A 22,790-nucleotide genomic window follows, 5' to 3' on the forward strand; every position below is an offset into this window, starting at 1 on the left:
TGGTGGATTCCTGGTTTGTACTAAGATTTGCCTTCTCATGGTTCTTTGTTCTGTTATTATTATTAGTAGTAGTAGTAGTAATAGTAGTAGTAGTATTATATGTCTGTTACTAGAGGTGGGAAAGAGTCTACGTGGTATTCAAATAAGGATATTTTAGTTGCTGGTCTTTAAATTGCATAAGTAAATCAAGACTAACTTTTCTTGCAAAACTGAAAAGTCCATAACATTTCATTTGTGAAATGCAACACTAAAGAAAGGCAAAGGCTGACCGACAAGACATGAAATAGTAAAAGTCTTAGAGCAAGCCAAGTTTTAAATCTCACACTGCAGTCACACCTTCCGCGTTCTTATAAGTACTCCTTCCACAAACAGCCAGTTCTTTGCTGCTCTATTGCCACACTGTTTCTTCTTATTTGTTCCTACTATGGATGCAAAATATTCACTCCACAAAGAATTCTGGGTGGTAGTGCAGATTAAATCACTGCCCAGTGCAAAAGGCTGGCCAGTTCATTTTGAAGTTATTGTTTCTTGATCAATTCACTATTGACAGAGGGTAAAAGCAAGATAGAGCTTCAAATTCTATCTTGAAATTGAGCCAATATTAATTACAATCTCATCCACAAATCTTATATCTGGGGTGGATTTATGAAATGTTATAATTTTGCATAAGCTATAAAACAATACTAATTTGTAAAATATTTTTAAGCATTTATCTCATGATATAGGACATAATTCCTAGGATCTTGTCTGTTTCGTTACTTTTTAATGGTCACAAGTTCATCAGGTATTTTTGGTTTTTTAGAATGCTGATGGGAAGCTGTGCAGGTGCATGATAACTGCTTCCTGGAGATGGCAATATTTTATTGCAAGTGACTGATTCCCTGTTACGTTGGTGTTTTGTGGTAAAAACAATCAAAGTGAATCAATCAAAAAAAGATCTTAAAATCTGGAATGAAGAATAGTTTCAACTTCAGTTGAAAATACACTAAGAGCTCCAATCTTAAATTACAAGAAAGGAGAATAAAGATCAGAGAGCTCATTTGAATGTGCACTGCAGCAACTGAGCACACACTCCAACTCATCTTGTTTAATCCTGGGAAGCATAAGGACTGCACATCACTTATAACTGCAGCTTATCCTGAGTTTTAGGATGCATTCATCCCATGTATGCTCTTTGACATCTGTCATACGGTTATGTAAAAGTTTCCGATGACATGCCTGACTGCTAATCTTGAATCAGGGTCAATTCCAGTCACCGTTCCATGCAGTGAGGGTGGGGTTGCTGTTCCCTTTATGCATCACCAAGTCTAGTATCATTTATGTGTGTGGTGCCACCATTCTCTTCTTGGATACTGCTCTGTAATATCTTCTCTTTTTTTGCCTCATGTGGCATACGTATTTATTTAACATCATTCTTTTATTGATGGTGCCACATTAAAAAAATCTTGTACTGTTAACAGATGTTCGCTCTCATTTCCAGTCCAAGTTAGAAGAAAGCCTGGAACAGGCATCATTTTTCTCCTCCGTTACTACAGGTGCAGGTCTAACCACTGGCATTTGACATGAATTCAAGCTAGGGACCTGCAAAATTAAAAGTATGAACAGATACATGAGTTGAGCTGAATCAACTAGCACCCTTTACAGGGAGCTGTATAGAACTTATATTTGTGTGCACAGTCAGTAACTGTACCATTCAGTTACTATAAAGCTGATGAAACATCAGGTTTTTAATCTACAAGAAATATTGCCATTTTAAAGTTTCTATTTGGATTAAAAATGTGAATTTTCAGAAAAATATAATTTTACATTTAACATTGTAATGGTAATTTTTACTTTACAGTACAAATTAAACTGATTATTAAGGAAATGCCAAACTGATTTAAAAAGAAAGCAAAAGCCACACACCAAACTCGAGTCTAGAAAAAAAGATCATTGTTTCACTCAGCATCAAATAGCAATTTTCCAACACAGAAACTGAAAATGAACATCATGTCACAATATTTTTATTAAAGTGGGGTTCAAAAAAATTCTTAGGGATGCAGTGAAGAGCAGCTGAAAATGGTTAATGGTAGACATTTTGGTAGAGTGCTGATCAGGCCACTGAATACTTTGGTGTTTTCCTGCAAAGAAATTCTAATTTGTATATGGTAAGGCTTTTTATTTAAAAATATTTATGCAATGAAGACAATACATTTTCTGAACAAAACAAATTCTCTGTGATATTGCTTTAAAAATAAGAGAAAAAAGGTAAATGAGGAGGTATATTTTTAATTCACTTGAACCTGACAGATGCACAACTGCACCTGCTTCTACATGGGTGCATGCAAAGATGACAATGAGGCACAGGGCTGACACCTCTGTGTGGCTGTGCATTGGTCACAGTTAAGAACCCACTGAGCTGTTCGGGGCCAAAATGAAGGAGTCCCAAAAAAGCCCGGAGAGAGAGAGAGAGGCACGCTGTGTCCTTATGTCTGACAGCCTGTGGTGTCACACACTGACATGTCACAAGCATATTCTCCAGGGATGTACCAAGCTGCTGCTAGATGTGCTGTAATCTGAGAGGTATTTCACTTGAGCCCACAGAGCCACCCCTGGGCTAACCTGCTGAATTGTTACCCCCTGATCTTCTCTCTTTAGCACCACACTGTATGACCAGAGGTTAGTCCCCGTGCAACTTTGAAATTTTGCACTCTTTCCGTTCCAATACTGTGCAATAAAAGCTTTTGTATAACTTCTAGCTGCACTGGGTTTGCTTCTGTATATGTAAGCTAGTTGCAAATCCCTCTCACTCTTCCTTCTAGGCCAGTACACAAATCCACGTTGTGTAACTGCTCTGTGACTCATCCTCCCACTTGCAAAATCCCTCTTTGGGTGGGCCCAGCCGGCTCGCAGTTCACTGTCTCTGGTACACTGACACATTCTTATGCTCTTCTTTGGATAGTCCTTGTGTTCACAGGCCTGATTTTTTCCAGCGAACAAGTGTCACATTTAATTATAGCAGCCATTTCGGTTTTCAAGGCCTATAGCACAGACACCGTGCAGTGTAGTATCTGTGATTGTATGCCGTTTTAGTAAATCTGATTATTTCCTGGCCTCAATAGCAAAACCAGACCTCTTCATATTTACATTTCTTTACTTAAACATTGTTTACTTGTCAAAACTGTAAAATGACAGACACAAAGAAAACAAAACAGTTGTTATGTTGATTTCACTAATGGAATTCATCAGTCTAGTGTAAGGCTGAGAGAATGTGATCCTTTCATATCAATTACTAACATTTTGTTATGTTTGTTTATTTAAATCATGCTGTTTTATTTCAAGAGAGCAAATCTGAACTCTGTTTATTAGAAACCAAATAATTATACAGTAATCATATTGTTTGTGATTGGTTAGTCCTTGCCCTCTGCCTCACGATTATCATTATAAGTGGAATGAAAATACTAGAAACCTTGTTTATTCGCTGAGCAGGAAGCAGAGTCTTTGAGTAAAGGTGTATAAATCATGTGGATATTAAAGCCACAGCGTGTTTGGATGTTACTTCCTGCAACTGATCTGGGTATGCAACAACTATTCCTTTTTGAAAATACTACTTGTCACAGTTTTGTTTTTTTTAACAAAAGCTTTGAAAAAGAAATCCAGGTAGAAGAGGCATTAGAGTGCTATGGAGTATTTAGGGAAAAAGGCTGAGCAGTTCTCTGTTAATTCCTCAATGTGCAATGCAAATATGCTGCTCTTGATTATTCAGGAAGAAGCCTCATTGTCAAGGGGCAAAGAAGTAGAAAGGGAAAATATTTGTACGTTTATCCATGAGTTCAGCTACGGACTCCTTTGAGCCCATGTCATCCATGGACAAGTTTCATAAATAACTGTATCAGGTCAGTATCCAAAATTACCTTTAGTAAGAAAATAAAATTTATTTGCGATAAGTAGAACAAGTTCTGTATGAAAGCAGAACGTGGGGGCCATTCAATTAAGGAACAGAGAGCATGTCCTAGTTCTGAATCTCATACACAATCTATGAAGAGTTTGCAAACAAATGATGTTTAGATTAAGTGTTCATTGAATGATCTTAAATAATAATATCTGAAAATGATGCTTTATCCAGTGACAACAGATAGAAAAAGAGACATCATTTTTAATTTAGGGAAATCTGTTCTTCAGATTCCTTGGACAAGAGCATCAGCTGCACTTGGCACAGCTGGGGGGAGGACAGAAAATGTGCCTATCAATCATACATGTAATTTCTGGTATTCAAGCTGTTCTAGGGCCACGTTAGACCCCGAAGTACTTTAGACAAGCATCACAACTGCTCTAGCTTATGTCTTGCCATAAGACTTCATTTCAGCCCCCAGGGGTCTTTGTAACTTTTCTGCCACATTATTTTTTCCAAGCCATCTATGTAAACCACAAATTTCCCACATTCAGAAATACTCTCCAGAAGAACAAATCCACCCATCAACAAAACACAAAGCAACTGAAAAATGATCAAGGGATTTCCATTCTAAAGGCAAAAAGAGAGCTAAAGCATTTTCAAGTAACAGGGCCATCAGTCCCAGAGAAGACACTGCCATCTTTTGTAAAGCATTCAGATCCTTGAACTAAGGCAGAAAATAAGTGAAGAATGCAGGTTTGAGATCAATATACAGGGAGATAACTTCCATGATTAATAAGACATGAAAATCAATTATAAACAATTAAAATATGTTAAAAGCTATGAATCAAGTTAATCAGGGCTGCACAATGTTATTACTGGGGACAAATGATGGAAAATGAGACAGTACAAATTGACTAGAAAATGCAATAGTCTCCAAAAAATAGATTTTTTTAAAACCTTATATGAACAATAATGACATTTCACAAAGGAATAAGGGCATTCACTATTTATGATTGAATTTGAAGGAAGTCAGGAACTACTAAATTATATTTTTGACAACTGACTAAGTAGAAAAAAAATATTAGAGTATGAGAAATTTTGGATATTGTGAATGTCCCAGCAATGGTAGGGAGAGATTTGCTCTGAGGTTGTAAGAGGTAGAATAAAGACCTAACAGGATTAGATTTGTAAAGGTATATAAGTGCTTTAGTCATCTAACTTAAACTGTGGAAAATATTGATGATTAGAGAATATGCAGTATGAGACTTCAGCATTGATAAGGACAACTGGTGTTTTAGTGGACCTGTTGAATCTGTTTTCTGGGCATCTGTGACTGGGCTAATAGAATTAATCATAAAATTTTCCTCCTGCATTGGACTGAGCTCAGCTGACGGTGATTAAAGTTTTACTCTGTCTGTTGGGTTGGAAACTGTCTCCAAAATCTCATGATATAGAGTAACATGTTCATACAAATTTCTAATAATTTTTATGTTGATCCAAGTATGTAAATAAGGATCACTGTTGACAATGGGTTGGTTTTCTTCATTACGTTTTTACTGTACAACAGTACATTATTTTAATTTCTTTGCCTCTCAGTGAGTTTTGACTAAATTGGGGGATTGTACTGAAGTAGCATTTTCAGTTTCCTCATTCCTTCAATCTTAATGAAAGCCAAAAAGCAAACCTCAATGACTAATATATGCCACTGCCCCTCTCCTCTCAAATGCTGTCCTGGCACAGTGCCTTGTATTCCTATTTTTCTTTAGTACCGATAAATACAAGGTTTTTATTCATCAAATGTTGTAACAGGTTGCTCCACAGCACTGATACTTTTCTCCTTGCAGATCCTTGTGGGGATATACACAGTTAGCATTAGTGCCGTTGGAAGTACTGACTTAATAAAGGTGATAAACATTAATAGCATGGGAAGACCTTCCTTACAGTTGGATTTTGCCGTTATTTTCATCACCAATACAGCAGCATGGTAAAAATCACTAACTGACAGCAGTAATACTAGTATTGGCAATGGTGAAGTCTGAAAGTCACTTGAAAGTGGGTAGAGGCTGGGGAATGACATCGGAAAACCAGAGTCAACTGGCAGCCACCATCACAGCAGGAACTTTTTCTTCCATGGCTTTAGAATGTGGAAGAGTTTTACAAATCCTTTATTTTCCTTTTGTTGTATTATGTAGTAAAAGCTTTTCTCCCTGACACTCTCAGGGATTAAAGAGCCATCAGAGGGTATGGTGAGCTTTGTAAATGATGGGTAAGATTTCTTGAAATGGCTGCTTAGAGCTCTACATGTAGGTCAATATGGGTGAAAATGAAATTATTTCAGAATGTAAATATCTAACCCTTAACCAACTCTAAGTCAGTTCACATACCTTTTTTGAGAACATTGTCTGCAAAAGCGTAGTATATATTTTAGCTGTATAGTATGACTATAAATGTACTATAATTATCTATCTGCATTTTAAAAAGTTATTAGTGGCTTTGAGAAACATCCTCTTTGTGAACACTAAGACACTCAAACCTGATTGCCACCTTTAAAAATATGAGCTGCTTTTAATGGCTGACTATGCAGTTACCGTTATTAATATGTCCATGACTTATACAATTATCATAACTGCCGTATTGGGAACCTCTCCAGATTAGAGGACTGTTCACATGATACCAAAAAGAAATGGATATAAGGTTTTGAATCTGTTTCACATTTGCCATTTGAATGACTTATGATTAAGGTGTTTTATTTCAATTTTTTTCCTCCTTATTGAGACCCTAGAATGAATCATTATAAGAGGCTATGAGATCGGGTTATTAAGATGTTTGAAGTCAGAGTTATTACTACTATCCTTTATGTGATCTTTTACTGAAAAGTCCAGTGGCAACACTGGAAATTTTCTTTTCACGGGCATTTATTTTAACAATACTTGCTATTACAGTTCAATAAGAATTAGAACTTAATTTCATCAGCAGTTCTCCCCTTTTGCCTGTAATGACTAGTCCTATTTTAACACAACACAACAAAGATTAAAACATCACTAAATTTTAAAGTTAGATCTGTTTTCTATTTATTATATGAACGTTATGTCTTGAATTTACCACAAATTAGCCTTCAGGGAGCTATAACGGATTCCATTTGAATCTATAGCAACTTGAAGAATTGGTTAGGCACATGCTTAAGTTTGTTGCTCTTCAGCAAAGTGTTTGAGCACATGCTTAGGGCACAGTGAGAACAGTGAGACGTTAGTTACGTGCTGACGGCTACATTTGAAAGTTATGTTTGTGCCTGAGTACCCTGCAGAATAGAGGTGAACTTGTGAAGTGAATGAAGTGGAATGAAATGCCTCTGTCATTCTACGCCATTGAAAACTGCATTTCCAGCTTGTGCAAGTTCCACATAAAGGAAAAGGAAGCCACAGAACAGAATCCTCTTCTCAGTAACCCATACAAACAAACCAGGAGGCCTCTAGTTTCATGCTGCAGTACACTAGATCTTTGAAATTACATCTCCCTTCAGCCCAGTCTTCTTGCTAATTTCCATGTACAGTTTATGTTCAGTTACTGAAATCAAAAGATATACTTATATCTAATGCTTTTTGAAGTCGGTACTTCAAACGACAACAAGAATTGAGACAACATAAGCTCTGTTCTTAAATTTAGCAAAATAACTTACAAGAGGAGAACTTTATTGTGACTAGAGAGTTTCTCCAGATACTTTACTGTTTTTTCTTACTTTAAGATAATGTCTTGTTCTTTTTATCTATTGGGCAAGCTCCTCTTTTTCTTGTGGAAGAAAGTCTCATCTCTGTTGCAATGGAGTTCAACAAGAATACATTTGCATTAAAAATACAATTTTTGCAGACAGGTTTTTTTATCTGAAACAAACAAGAAAATGCAAACCCTTGTATGTGCCCTTTTTTTTCCCAGGTTAATTGTAATGAATGACCTACTACAATATTTTTAGGCAGAACAGAATTTCACATAACTTGACAAAAAATGCAAACTTCAAACTCAGTCACAGATTCATACAGAAAAATCCATTCTTCTGTTCTGTGATTGAATGTTACTGCATAACAGTGACTTTCATGAGCAGTTTTGCTAATTCAAAGCAAGGAAAATGGAAATTTCAAAATGCTTCTTCTATCAGTGTGCTTAGTTTTGGGCACAGGACAGACACTTCAGTAGTTCAGGTTCTGTCCCTGGCCCTTCTACAGACTTGCTGGCCATGTAGTTCTGTCTCGTTGTCTGAGTGTCTTTTTTTTTAATGTACTCAGTTTTAAAATAAAACAACCTACCAGTTCTACTAGTCCCCTTTTGTACCTTCTCTGGAAGATACCAGTGTAATAAGATTGCAGTCTACTTTGTAATGTGCTTCAAAAAGTACATTGCAGCGGCAGTAAGACACTGCCCAGCCTAGTTCTCAAAAAGCTTTAGTACTGACAACCTAAGCAAGTAGCAAACTACTACTATTATACTCTGAGAATGAGACATATTAACATTATGTTCGTTTCTTTGCTCTGCAGTAGTGTCGAGGCTTAGAAAGCCCTTATGAAACTCGTGTCGGTAATTTATGTTAACAATATTTTAAAGCCAGAGTCATTACTAGTAAAATGTCACACAATTCCTTTTCTTCTGGTGGTTTTTCAGTCATAGGAATAGAAATTGTGGTCCACAGTGTTCTTGAAACATGCTGAAATGTCAGTTCATGGATATCTGAAAAACAGGTTTTTGATCCAAAAAATCCAGAATTACTTTTCTGCCCTGGAGACTGCCAATTCATTGTTGTCCTAATCGGAGCATGTGTAGCTCAAAACTTGATGTAGATTCAGACACAGCCTTTGTTTTGAACCTCCTGCACCACTGACATCTGTTCTGTTCAGGAGGCTTTTTCTATTTGGATACTGAACAGCGCAGCCATCAGCTGTCTCTGGACATTCTCCAGACTAATGCTGCCAGCCACAGGCAGTGCCCACCTCTCTGCACCTCTCTGCTCCTGCAGCCCAGAGCACCACAGCAGTGCCTGGTAGTGCCGAGCAGGGCAGGGGCCATGGCCCTGAGGGTGTTTGCATCGCTCTGCATGAGCAGGAGCTCACTGGGAGGGAGATGCAGCTCCTCTGAAGCCGTTCATTGCTGAGTCCCAGCTGGTCATAAATCCCTGTGCAAGTTGTGGTCCAGGTTCTTTCTTGATCTGTGTTATGATGTTGATAACCTCTGTGTCTTAAAATGTATCAATATTATTATTTTGCCAGTGCTACCTACATAGCCTATTTGGAAAACAGGGAGGAAAACAAGAAAAGAGAAAGCCATTGGGGGGAAAGAAAGCACTTGTTTCAGAGAGTGAAATCAGAAAGTTCTGACACAGCATCTATCTAACTAACTGAGAACAGGTATTATAGTTTTGTTGTTTGTGGGAGATTTTTGTGTTGTTGCTGGTTGGTTGTTTTTTTTATCTTATTTCTTAAATCTAACTCAAATCTGGTGATTGCTGTCTGTTGCACCACTGACTTAAAGTTTGCATGACCTGACTCAGTTTCCCTTGCACAAGTGTACTTGCACTATCATCTTTCCTGAATTATTCACTTGCATGATGGTAGTGTTCCAAAGCCCAGCTCATGTTTGTGTCCCTATTGTGCTGGTTACTGTATAAACACAATGTAGAGAGAAAATCTGGTTTTGGAATGACCTCTAACATCAACATTTTCCATATATAGAATATGGTTAACTTTCTAAAGCCATTTTACTAAAATAATCTGTTGCAAATTTTTTACTACCAAGTAACTAGTAAATTTGAAGAAACAATTTGATGTTAATTGTTGAGCTTTAGAGATCCTACTCCTTTCTCTCCATGTGCCTTTTAATTTTCCCTTTGCAGCAGCTCATCTCTCCTTTCAAAAGTCTCTTTTAAGAAATAATGTTAAATACATTCATGAACTGATTAACTATTCTAATGGTTACTTTTATATAAAGCTTATATAAAGCTTGCCAAAGGCCTGAAATCATAGTCCAGACAAGCCATCCAAAGGGTAATGATACATTTTCTCACTTCCTGTTTGTTATAAACTACTGTCCAGTTCTCAGAAGTGAGGAGTGTTGGTGTCAATGTGGACTGGAAATTCACTGATCTTTCTTAGCTCAGAATACGTTTGCTTAGCGTAGATGCACTTTGTATCTTGAATCTTGTAACTTGTATCTATAAATTATGTTAGTACAGAAACATCTGAAGTAAAACAAAACAAAAAAATTCTCTAACACACAGAGTACACATAGGCCTGAATCTCCGTGACTTTTATGAAAATGAGAGAGAATATTAGATATGAGGGGTTCTGATTCTAATTGAATATCATTTGCCTCGGTTTAAAGGATTGGTCAAAGCCCACAGCAACAGTGCGTCGTTTCTACTGTATTTGTTTAGAAACAGAATATTTTGTGAGATTTTGAAGGTTAGGAAAGGGAAATTCTTTATTTTGCTCTAAGACCCTGAGCTGAACATAATTCAAAATTTGATTAATTTATTTAGTAAACCACAACTTATGTTTTAAATTAATGCTGCTGTTCAGACTCTCGGCAGAAATCTTGTAGAGTAGGCAAAGACACACTCCTTATAGACATGTCCTTAATTTTCTTTTTTGTTTTTCCAGTTGCTTCAACATATCAGAGGTGTTTCACCTGTTTCCATGTCCTCTGTTTTTAAACAATAAATGACAGAATAGTCTGGAAAATGTGTATTCCTACTAGCCTGCAGTAGCCTCTAGTGGCCTGAGGCAACTGGCTGTATGCAAAACAGAAATGCTGCTAGCACCCATGACTTGTCTTTCTTAGCTACATGTAGGTTAAGTATATATTCATATCTGCTGTATTTGAGATAATACTTGGTACAGGGCCAGTGTAATATAAGAGAAAATAAAGTTTAATGTACATTTTCAGTAAAGCAAGAAAACAAGTCTGAATATGATTTTTTTTTTTTTTATCATGATCACACATTAGCTACAAGGCCTAACTGAAGATAAAGTCAGCGTTACAGATTATATGTTAATTCTGGGTGAGAGTCCATAACTTGGTCATGGATTTCAGGTCAACCAGTTTATATCTAGCTAGACTGAAAAATCTCTGAAACACATTACTGGTGGAAAGAAACACAAACTCCCTTTTATGCATTTTATTAAAAACATTTTAAAAGTTAACACTAAGAAATTGTTGTCACAAGCGTCAGGCTGCTGATCATAATAGCAAAATGAACATTTTCTAAAACACCACAAATTAGACCATGAGGAAATCAATGAGCTGGTCTTAATACTAGTTTAAAACTCAGTATTGTATTAGTACCAATGAGTCTTAAACTCCAAAGAGTGACTGATGAACATAGCTGTTCAGAGAGTTAGAAACCCTGAAAAAAATCATTTTAACTGGTTCAACAAAATACAAATTGAAGATGACTGCTTTTCTGCTGAAATCAAACTACTGTCTTATTTTTGAGCCACAGAATCAGAGCCAATAGAAAGCTTCCACTCTTGAATTTCTGTTGTGATGGCTAACCCTTTCCTTCATTTTCACCTTGGTAGAGATATTTACATTATGAATCTCAAAAGAACACTCTGATTAGAGGAAATACAATAGCTGACAGGTTTATAATTTTTAGAAATGTTAAACCCAGAATACACAACCCATTTTACTGAGTATTTTTATGAGATTGTTTCAAGAATACTTAAACATTTGTCTGTCGTCTTCCATGTGTAGATGTTATAGGATCATTCAGACATAGGTACATACAACACACTTTCATGCTCTATAATCAAAGGATAAAAGGCTTGTCCATTTCTCAGCTAATAAAAGCACAAGACAAAAATAGTAAAAAGAAGAAAGATTCAAAGCATTACCACATGTTGGCCAACTTTCAAGATTGCAATCTCAGGACTCTTGATGACCTGGAACAATACTGAAGAAGCCAGAAAGTGCTGGTGCAATGCTCTTAGCTACTTGTCTTCTTTAAGTAGGGAGAGATACTGGTCAAAGGCTAAGGAAGAATCTTTCTTGATAAAATGCTTAGTCTCTTCCAAGGTGATTTGGTCTTGGATTTCCGGAAATTCCGTTTTCTTTCATATAGCCTGTTGAATTGAAAAGCAAGGTTTCTACTCCTTATCCTTAATTCCTGTGATTTATGAGTATCACTCTCTCTGTCTTACTGCATTTCCATCCAATCCCTTCAAACAAATCAAGTGTGAAACCTGGGACTACGCAACTCATCCCACTAAAATCTAAGATATTAACATAATAAAGTCACACTTTATTTTTTTTTTCTTTAAGTCTTTCTCTGTAGAGTCACAAGCAGAAGGGAGAGATTGCTTTGGCCATTTACAGGACCTCAAGTTGTATTATCAAATACCTGAGTAAGAAGAACTGACAACAGGCAGTGTGTCCATAGGTGTGCACCAGTAAATCAAAACAAATTATTAGCATTATGTAACCCAGCTGTTGTCACTGGTCTTGCAAACAACATTTAATAATCTATATGTTTGAACTAATGCATAAATCAAAATTTTTGCATTTTAGAAGAATTCATCTTGGTAGCAAAAAAAAAAGTCACATAAATTCTACGATTCTGTATAACTTGCTTTTTTTTATAACTGCGGATTCCCCCGGTTTTATGTTATAATTTTAAAAGAAAAATAGATTTCAAGGGAAGAAAGAAAGGGAAATTATGCCAGGGTGCACTTTCATGATTACTTTCAACCAATATAAATTCCCAGAGATACCAAATGGGATATCCCTGCTCTCATTGCACATGTAACATCTTTTCTTCTGTCAGCACTCGTGTTGCTGAGCTTTGTGGGCAGCCAGGTCAGGTATTGATCCTGAGGAAAACAATCCCTTTTTCATTTCTTGGATTAATTTTCCTTTTTTTTCTTTCGGATGCCTGAGCAATCACAAAAACATGAGTGTTTACAGAAGAAAAGTAGTGGGCTTATGCAACTGAAGGACAAGAAGGGTCTGTCATTTTGACAAAAGTGTGGACTCAGGTCAGTTTTGAGAATGAAAATATTCCCTTGTTTAAGAAAAGCATAAATAGGATTTACTCATTTGATGAGAATCCATTAATGTCCATGTTTACATGAGGAAACATACCAGTGTATCTATTGCAGAATAAACTCTTCTAGAAGAGTTAACTACGTGACCTTCCTGTTCCAAAGCAGAAATCACTGTTGTCTTAGAAGAGCTACTCCAGAATGTTAGAAATGTTTAAGATAACATCTCCATGGGGAATTATTCTGGAACAATTGTGTTAGCCATGTTCCTCGGAGACAAGAGATAAAAATATTGTTTGACTCATGACGAGTACTAAGAATGTACTCAGCATTGATTTGTTTCTTGGGCAGTTTGCAAAAATCATGCTGTTTACATAGTGTAGATAGAGTATACAGACATTTTTTTGGTTAAAACCTGATAACTCACCTTTGCTCTTTTGTGTTCTGCTGAATTGTAAATGCTCAGTGTAATCGTTTGAGAGGGGAATCAAATGTTCTCTGATACTCAAGAATCCGTGGAACAGATCTAGTGATTTAGTATTATGTATAAAACCATTAATGCTTCTCCATGCCTTAGTAGAGCTGTAGTTTCCAATCCGTTATTCTTTTTAAGATGGGAGTAGAATAACCCAAATGCCTGGACACCTTAGCGCTCAGATTTTCAAGTTGCTCTGTTACTCATTAGCATTGCGTGAAGGAAAGGGCAAAGCAGTCTGGATAGTATAAGACACTTCAGCACTGGAACATTGCCCAGTGCGTCTGTCAAATCCAGTCAAGCCTTTTTGAGGTAAAAATAGTACAGTGTGTTTTCTTTTCTCTTCATGTATACTTCTTGGATCTTCTTAGAAGCCAAAATAAAAATGCTGAAGATGCTAGGGTGGATCTTTGTTTGATGGCTTACAGGAACTGGTAGAAATTACATTAACTTTTTTTTACTTAGGAAAGTCTGGAGTATGCAGTCCCTGGATTCCATTGGAGTTGAGTATAACTCAGGCTTATCTGCTAGATAGCATGTCTGGTTTAATTAGGAAGAAAAATGTATGTTCAGAAATGGTGAAAAATTGCCTATTTCCACCTCCTTTGATTTTCTAGCAAGTCTTGAGGCAGCTGCTATCTTTTCAGAAGTAACTTAACTTTAATTTGAAAGTTTACAAATCAAAGTTCTTACTCCTACATTCAGAAGATGTGATTGGAAATCTTGGAAAATGTGATTTACTGTCAATGAAAACTAATAGGTTTTTAAGATAATTCAGAATGAACAACTGAAGAAAAAAAGCATCATTTTGAGGTCTGGCTAGCATCTTTATTATTTTTAATATTTGGTATTAGCAGAAGTAGGCAGAGAAATCTACAAAGAGGATGAGATTAAATATGTCCCAGGTGTCCTCGGTGCTGAATGGTTGATGACTTTATCTAAATAAAATAATATAATAATATATTATAATATATATAATATATTATATATATTATATATATATAATATAATATAATATATAATATCTCTGATATTCACAAGGAGTGACAGGACGATCCTGTTGTTAAAGCATGTCTGTGTCCCACAGCACTGGGAAACTGGAGCACTGGATTTTATTCTGCTTCCCATCATTCAAAAATCAAGCCAGGCATCTTCTACAGTGGTACAAACTCTGCAGGAGAAGATGATGATCTCTCAGGAAAACTTAGTCCTTTTCTTTGTGTGTCTCAGTTCCATATACGTGAAAGAGAGATAATGATAATGCTTTCAGTTTCTGAGCTGGTACTGCCTGTCTACTTTTAATGCATAATATAAGTTGTGTGGGTACTTTATAAGCAAATATGACAGTGATGCTTTAATCAGGATTGTGAATTTATTTAATGACAACTAAGTGTCATGGAACTCTTCTGTGACAAATAAATGTGTGTGATTCTTATAAAGGCAGAAGTAATTGTGACAGTGACTGAACTGTGTAACTCATACCACAGAACCTTAAATTTAAGTAGTATTTTCATAGGATACCTAACTTCCTATTTTGTTTTATTTGTTTTATAATTATGGAAGTTGAACGTTCTGAGAAGTGACAGCAAGTCAGCAGTGGAACCAGGAGTTCTATTTATAGTGTATTAAAAGTTAATAAAGGATTAGTGGATGTTTTAATAAATAATTAGATGTTGTTTATACAAGGGTCAAATGTGACTTATAACCATCTTTATCACTTACTACTGATGTACATGGAACCATCTGTAACCATCTATAATCACCACAAAAGCTACGAGGGCTTGAAATATGCATTAAAGAATCTATTAATCACATATTAACCCTCTATAAACCATTTCAAATGGATTCTTAACATGAAGTGTGACTAACGCTCCAGGTTCTGATTTTAAGGTCTGGCCTGTGGACAATCTTATGTTGACACTGTATCTTTAGGACCAGTATGTCATCCTAGATATAGAGCTGTGACTCTTTGTGATTCTGTGCCTTAGCATCATTATTTGTGTACTGTCTGTATTCCCCTTCAACAACATTCACATCAGGAGGCTTCACGGTTTTATTACAAGCCCTTGGTTACATCTGTAAAACATCAAGAGCAGTGGTTAACCACCAGCTCCACCATTATTTCTTAAAAACAACTGAAATGTACTAAAATGAACTATTTGACATATTGCCCACTTTTTACTTTTATTACTTACAGCTCATTTTACAGGGTGTTTCAAAAAGATGGACCAAATTTCGAAGCAGTATTATTTCGAATTGGGTCCATCTTTCTGAAACACCCTGTATAGAAACACGCAGGTCAGATATTTTGTGTTAAATGCCTGCTATGTTTCCACTCCTACTCTTTAGCATTCCTCCCTTATCAGTGTGTTTGCAGCCCAGCAAGTGCAGGGCTACTCACAGTGGTCTGGAGCTCAACATCAGCCAGATGCTTCAGTGTGAAATGTGTGTATGTGAATGGAATGGTGAGAAATCCCTGGACCAGCACACTATGTGCCAAATTCATCCTGAAAGGAGAAGCTTGTACATGAATGATGAGCTCAAATACAGGGTTAAGCAACTGTGCTTTAACTCCTTAACAGAGGCATTTGAATCTCAAGCTGTTTGTCTCACTTTGAAATGAACACACAGAAATATTCAAACATTTAAGGAATGCAGAGCTGGCTCAGCATTCGGCACTGTTACTGTTGGTGTTACTAGTGGTTAGTAACAGTTCAGGACAACTTATGGGTTATTATACCACTCCAGTGATCACTCCCAGGCAGGCTGGTTTCAAACCTGCAAGCGTGGCCTCATGCAACCACTGCTGTAATTAAACAAAACCTCTCTTATCTTACGCAGTGGTGTGTGCTAGTAGCTTTCATGTCAGAATTATCTGAGGGAGGCATTCTTTGTGGGAACTGCATTGCATCAGTGCTGTTGATCAGTGCTGGCTTCTTGGAGATGCTCTGGGTTAAGTGTCAATACTGTGTTCTCTGGTCTCCTTTCTTGCTGGGGCAGGCACTATAAATTAGACAATAGTGTTTATCTCAGCATGATACTTGTTTAATCCCACAGATTGCTCTTTTACTTCACTCCCTATAGACTGAGTAAACTATTTCAGTTACCTTCAATTCTCTCATTCTTAATATATTTCTGTAGCAGTTGGAGGAGGGAAAATTAAGGGTGTTGGTTTTTTTTTTAATCTCTAGTATAGTTAGGGTTACCATGACTGATACAGCTTCTCTGTGTGAACAGGGTGGATATGTTGATTGAATTCCTGCTATACAGATACCAACATTATAAAAATCGTGATGGTGACTGACGGCAGCTAACATGCTTTCAATTCTAAGCTGTTGGAAGAAATTCATCGGTAATCAAATGGATGGGAAAATCTCTTTGCATTTTCTTCTTAGTTCAGGTTTGTAGTTTGCAAGAGTTCAGAATTTTACAAGACTATTTGTTCTATGCACAGGGCTTTTTCACTGAAACATTGAGAGCAGGGGTAGATAGATGGCTGATGTCTGAGAGACTGCACAACCCTAAGTTCCTTTTTACCAGCAGGGAAATGAGCTCCTATGTATTAACATGCATTTTTTTCCCCATGTTGCCTATAGAACTGATAGTGAAATCTACCAACTGTGTTGGTGTCATTGATGTTTTTCTTATTCCACTAATGTCATGAGTTATTTTTATATTCTGCTTCTACTACAAAAATGTTAGTCAGTGTTGACTGACTGTTGTGAACATTAATAGTAGCAGCTTACATTTTCACCATGGTTATTATATTGCTACAATATCCTCACTAACACCATTTAAGATTAAAATTACTAATGGTACTTGTAAAATATATGTCCATTGATACTTAGATCTGGGTCAAAATTTGAAAAGATGGTATGAATTTGAGAACATCCTACAAATTTAGAGCTAAAATTGCTTCAAGGCAGAATTATAACCAGCTAGACACATGCCTCAGTAGCTTTGAATTTTTTTCCAAATCTGATGCTTTTGATTTTAAACTGGATAATTATTTCATCACTGTGTGAAACACCTAGCTTAGCCACTCAAAAGCAGTGAACTCCCACCATAAAAGAATGTTTCTGCTTGCCTGACATGCTGAGCACCTTCTCCTCTCACCATCTTTTAGGAATCAAGTGGAGACAAGATTCATAGAACCTGAATGGGGCTTGAATGACACATCGATCTGAGCAGTCTCTCTGCACAGGTGTGAATTTTGACCAAAGTGCTGAGAATTTGCTCAAATTTCTTTGCAGTTAGGACAGACAGTCATCTGGAATCTACTTCAAGAGAAGTAAAATTGTATGCACAGCTAGTACCTCGAGATAATTTTACTTTTAAAATGATAGTCACAGCTTATACATTTGAGATAACAGATGCAGCTCTGCCCTGCAGCAAAGCCTTATTCTGCATATCATGTGATTGTTACATGAGGAATACATCCTGCTTAAAAATAGAAATGCCTGCTGCACCAGTTTTGGTAGTAAAGAAGTAAAAGTCATTATTAATGGGAATGTTTATCATGCAATTTTCAGTCGATTAATTTTCACTAATCAAATCCACATGATTTGAACTCACATACCACACCCCCTTAAGCAGTGAGTATTAGCATATTCAAAGAACTGAAAATCCTGATGAGTATTTGCACTGTGATTGCTCAGGAATGTAATGGAAACTGGGTGAAAGAGCAAGAAAGAGAAAGAGAGGCTGCTCTAAAGGATGGCTGTGTTTTGGCAGATGCTAATGTGTAGTTGTCCTTATAATTCCCAGGGAACTTCAGAGAAATGAAAGGTGCTGGTCTCACTATCCCAGCAAAACTGCAGTTGGGTGAATTGTGTCCTACCTGTTTAAATTTCTCTTGAAATGGGTCTCAGGAGTGAATGCATGCTTAAGGATATCACTTTTATAAAAACAAGACTGACACTAGGAAATGCCCAACATTTTCATTAAATAAGTAATTATCATTCTGAATAGTCTTTGTTCAGATATTCATCTTTTGTAGAGGCAAACCTGGTGTAGGATGAACTGGTATTGAAACAAAAATGACAGTGTAGCATAAGGCGCACAAGGCACTGGGTGCTGTTCTCAAAGCTGCAACTCTGCCACTGGCTGCACTACTGATTGCACGGCCAGATACGGAATTTCAGCACCACGCCTGCTCTAATAGCATTGACGTGCTTTTACATCTCTGAAGTAACATAAAGAAGCGTGATTTTCCTGCTCTGGTACTTCTTGACTTTCAAAATCAAGTGAAATCTCTTCCCACCTAGATGGTTTCATTCTCTCATGCCATTTTATTTCACTGTGGTCTCTGAAAGTCAATAGAAAGCCCTTAAGTGAATTACAGACAGGTTCTGGTTAGCTGAATACAGAATTATTTCCAAACTGGGATAAAAACAAAAACTCGAACAAACAAACAAAACCACACACACCAAAATAACTCTGTTTCTTAAAGGAGAGTAACAAAATAGGAAAATGTACCAATTTCCTTTATTTTTTAGCCCACTAATTTTTCTAAAACATTCTGGTGACTTTATGCCAGACACCTTTGCATCTCAGTAAAAGATATTGCTTGCTTCTGCTATTGCTAGAGAAAATTTTTAAATACTGGGAATTTAATTATAAGCAAAGACAAAATATGCGTTTATTGCCTTTATAGTTCGTTGGGGTTTTTTTTTCCTAAACTTAGTTTGTTGTTCTGTAAGTATTTCAGTGCTATAATTGAGTAGTGTGCAAAGGATTTTGGGTGAGAGAAACTAAAGCTAAGTAAAAAGATGCAGCAACACACTGGTAGCTGGTGTTCTTGCAGTTCATGTGGAATCTGAACAACTCTGGTTCTCTGCTCATTATGTAGCAGGACAGAGAGACAGCAGGGAACATGTTCTTTCTGAGCTTGCTTTGCAGCACTCTGCCTTCTAAACAGGTCACTAAAAGCTAAGCAAAACCAGGTCAATTAATGCATGATTATGGGCAATACTTCCTCTTATTTTCCTACCTTTTTCTGACATAAATTCAATTTATTTAGCCAGCTAATACTGTAACATGCTATCAAAAGCCATGCTGAATGACAGTTTCTGGAAGTTTCCCTGATAAAAATAAACGAAGGAATCCAGGTTTTGAAAAATATAACATTGTTTTCTTTGTTTTACTGTCTTCCTTTTTACTTTGTTACTTCCCTCATCATAGTGCAGCTGTGACTGAGAAAATGATAAATGTTTGAAAAGATGCACATTGTGGGATTTTTGTTTTCCAGCTTCTAAGCCTTCTTCCCTCCTGGCACAGGCAGGCTGTGGACAGCAGCATCGCTCCTGAAAGCCAAGGCCAGCCCAGGTGGGCAGCAGGCGGGCAGAATGGCCAATGTCAGGAGGTATGAGCGGGAGAAAGGCAGATGGGGCAAAACTAACTAGGAACTCATCAACCCCAAAGGCCTTTCAGTTTAGCATCTGATATAAAATCCACCTGTGTCACAGAAGTCTTGCAATTACAATGAGATTTGGTTCAGGTTCAGGACAATAAGTACAACTGACGCCCAGCGGTAGCTGGGAGAAGATAAGGCCAGGTGCTCTGGTAGTGCTGCTGCTGGCATACAGTCTGTCCGGTGGTAATGAAATTAGTTGCAAGATGAACAGATCTAATTTCAGGATGAGGGACAAGCTGCATTCAGCTCCAGTGTGGCCAAAGGGTGTGCTTTCTAAACAACATGCAACAGCTCCTCATTTCCAGGGAAACAACTAGATTAAAGGGAACTTGTGTCATTTGGGTGAGAGGGAAGTGGAAAGAATTTATGGAGAGAAAGGGAACAGGAACCAGAGGGGAAATGTTTCCAAGGAAGATACCATCAATTTCCAAATGTGGTTCAGTGCCTGAGAGTAGTATCTTTTCAAGCAGCCGTTCCATAAATTCCATCTTTTACCCCTATGAAACTGAACATTTATAACAAACACACCAAATGGATTAAATAAGAAATAATGATTTTTAACATCATCTTTATTTCCAGCTAATTCACTGTTATAATGGTACATACAAAGTAGGTAAACTCACCTGTTGATGTTCCAGACTGAGAATGGGTGAAATCTGTTACCTAAATTTCAAGTGAGTAAATGGATATCCCATTACTGAGCTCAACCTTCAGCCTAGATTGAAGTTTTTGAAGTTTGAAATTTTCTTCTCCCTCAAATTCATACAGCATTGTCCTTCTGTTTTAGGCCAGGGCAGACATGGGATAAATTAAAAATCACCAGGGAATACTGTATGAGCATGGTTGGTGAAGGTGCAAAATCTTCTTTTGGGAACTTGTCCCTGAAATTTCTAGATTTAATTTCAAGCTCTAATTTTCCAGCTCTTTTTTGTTAAGTAGCTGAAAGTGTAAATTGCTGATCTGAACTGGACTTGCCCACTGAAAATTTCCTGTTTGGCTTTTCAAAGCCAAGCACAAATCTTATTAAGGCGGCAAAAAGAAAATATATTTATTTGTCTACAAACCTCACTTCTCCAGCAAACAGTGGCAACAACAAATTGTTCAACCCAGGATATCATAAAACCTGGTAATTTTTTAAGCAAAAGCCTTTCTTTTTCCAGCGGTTCAAGTCCTGGCATGCAGTGCTCATTGTTTAACAAAGGACAGTATCCGGCTCTTCTATCCTGCTTCTGTGTGGTCTGTCGGATACTTATCTGAAGAAAAGTGAATTGCAATTTGCTGCTCAGCAACAACATGGACATACTGCACCCCTTGGGAGGGATTATATATATTCAAACCAGAGAGAATCTCCTGCATTCCTTTTTCCCCTCCCATGTGACAACTCTACTTTCTAAATACAAGAGACTGTTCGAAGCAGGCTGGCTGTGGAGGCTGCTTTGATGTCCTGCCATCACACTGAGCTGTGGAAAGCCTTCTTGTTGTCTTATGTAGAGAGCAGTTGAGGATATCAAAGGGAAGATGGGATGTTAAATTTTTATTGATGAATGTTTAATAGTCTGGGTTGTAAGCTGTCAGGAGTAATGCAGTAAAAGGATTCATTCTGAGTCTTGCTGTTTGCCATACAGTGCCTGAAAGTGATTAGTCTTTAAAGTGTACAAATCTTTACTTTTTTCTTCTCCAGCAATTTATTTTCTGCAGCAGATTAAAAGAAATCTATCGTGATACTTAAAACAGAGTCAAGTGGGCACATTAGGTTAATACACCAGCCTCTCAGCTTGAGACCTGAGTTCGAATCAGGTTTACAGCAAAAAAAAACCAATGAATTTAGCACTGTTTTCTGAAAGCCCACTCATGTGAAAAGTTTGGCCACATCCCACTGTGCTTAGGGTCATGCATCTCATGAGGTGCAACTTTATACCTCGTAAAACATGAAGTATGTTAATTGAACAATGTGCACTAACACTGGGCACAACCCCGAGGACACAGCCAGAAGATGGCTGAGTGATCTGTTCCTATTCCCCCCACAAAAAAAAACCCTTCAAATAACCCGATTTTCCTACCTCCTGGAACGCCAAGGTTTTAAAATAAATGTAAGCAAAAAATATTTTAAGAACATGGCTTTCTTGTTCCCCATTCCCCATTGAAAAAATGTGCTCAATATAACATCTAACACACACTTTGAAAGTAAACCTAAGCCAATGTAAGGGAAATTCTGGGGAAATGGGTCATATTGTTACAGGTTAGTCCTGTTAATTAAATCCTTCTTAAGACACAAAGCAATCCAGGTATGTTCCTAAAGGAACAGACAGTGCGTGAGGGATGAGCAAATGAAGGCAGAGGAAAAAGGAAAAGTGAAATCCTTGCAGGAGATTGTATGGCTGGTGCATGTTTCATTACCCTGCCAGTTAATTATGAACAGGTAGTGTGGGCCTGACAGGTCTGAGTGATGCTTGATAAAGCTTCAAGAAACAGAAATTTTTCTTCTCTTATACTAAACGTATTTGTTTGTTTAAACATGATCTCTAACCAGCTATGGTTTAAGACTCTTAAATTTACGAATTTTAGTGAAGTTCAGATGCAGTTGTGAGAGAAATGCCAGATAAAACAGCCTTAGGTTTCAGGCTCACAGTGTATTTTGTTGAACTCTACTGAACATATAAAAAAGCTAGAATCATCCTTTAACTACTGCCCTGTTCTGTAGAGAGCTGTTTTTTGGATGAGGAAAAAAACATGATTATCCTTTATGACTCCTAATCAACCCTTGATCACAGCTAATTTAGTGACTTTTGACAGCATGAGTAGCATTTGCATGCTGTGAATCCATATTTATCCACTAAGAAATGGATTGAGATTCTCCACTCATGCCCTCCTAGATTTCTGAGCAACCATCAGATAGACAATGATATTTGTTTGCTACCATCTGAGCTGGTGATGAAAAGCTTTCTCAGTTTACAGTCATGTTAGCAATAGGTTAATCTACTAACTACTATCAGTGTTATGATA

Source organism: Streptopelia decaocto (assembly GCF_964273445.1).
Source record: "Streptopelia decaocto genome assembly, chromosome: 5".
In the NCBI taxonomy this organism is placed as follows: domain Eukaryota; kingdom Metazoa; phylum Chordata; class Aves; order Columbiformes; family Columbidae; genus Streptopelia; species Streptopelia decaocto.